This window comes from Pundamilia nyererei, unplaced genomic scaffold (assembly GCF_000239375.1).
Source record: "Pundamilia nyererei isolate P.nyererei 1_Seehausen unplaced genomic scaffold, PunNye1.0 scaffold00573, whole genome shotgun sequence".
Lineage (NCBI taxonomy): Eukaryota > Metazoa > Chordata > Actinopteri > Cichliformes > Cichlidae > Pundamilia > Pundamilia nyererei.
In genome coordinates, this window is record NW_005187974.1 from 19,542 (window position 1) to 20,663 (window position 1,122).

The window sequence follows — 1,122 nt, forward strand, 5'->3', positions numbered from 1 at the left end:
AAGAAAAGTTAGGAAGAAAGTTAAGAGAAGGAGAGGGAAAGAAAAATAGGAGAAAGAGGATAGAGAGAAAGGATGATGAAAATCTGCTTCACCACCTGCTCAAGGAAAGAAAAACAAAAAAAACAAGCAAAAAGAAAACAATGCTGTAGCGAAATTACAGCAACATCCAACATATGCGTAGGTAACAGTAAATAATAAATGCTGAATCTTATTAAGCAGTACACAAGATAAATAATGTATGATATGTTTAGAGGCAGCAGCCACCCAAGATTGTGTGTCTGTGAGTACCCGTGTGTGCTAGAGCTGAAAGCAGCAGATGTCAGCATGGCCCCTCCCAGGAGGGCTCAATGTCTACATCTTTGTAGGGACTAACGCGTTATTAAGTAACGCGTTACTTTAACTACGTTATTATTGTGGTAACGAGCACGGTAACTAGTTATTATGCCAAAATCAGGAACTGTTACTGGGATTTCGATAGGGTCGTCATTCATTACTTCATGTGTTTATTATTACTAATAAAACAGTGATACCAAATGCAGGTACAAACATTGCATACATGTATAGAGGCGCCGTCTGCATCTACGTAAGACGCTGCTTTTCCCCTCCGAGTGCAGCTATATGGTCTGAATGTTATAGTACTGAAATGCTGATTAATACTCTTCCTTTAACTCCACAATTTTCTTTTTTTTCTTTGATAAATAAGAAGGTAACCTCATTAACCTCATTGACCTCTACTCGTTGGATAATGCCGTAATACCTGTTGCATGGAGATGGGGAGCTTCGTTATCTCTCCGTAGCCTTCTGACTGTTCTCATTCAATGATTCAGTTGTGCCAGCAGTACTTATTGAACTATATCTGCCTTTTTGTGTTTGTTTGTTTACGTACTTGGACTACATTGAAACACTCCAACAATTACATTTAGACTTGGTGGCTGATACACAGTTTCAAAACTTAACAGTTAGATTAGGGGTTTCTGTCATGGGCCTGGGTCATGCGACCCTGTGTTTCTGAGTTTGATGTTATTTTGTTTCTGTATTCCAGTTTCTTTTCAGTTATCTAGTTAAAAGCGGTAATGCCTAGTTTGCAGTTTAATTCATGGTTTTTCTGGTTCGCCTTGTGTC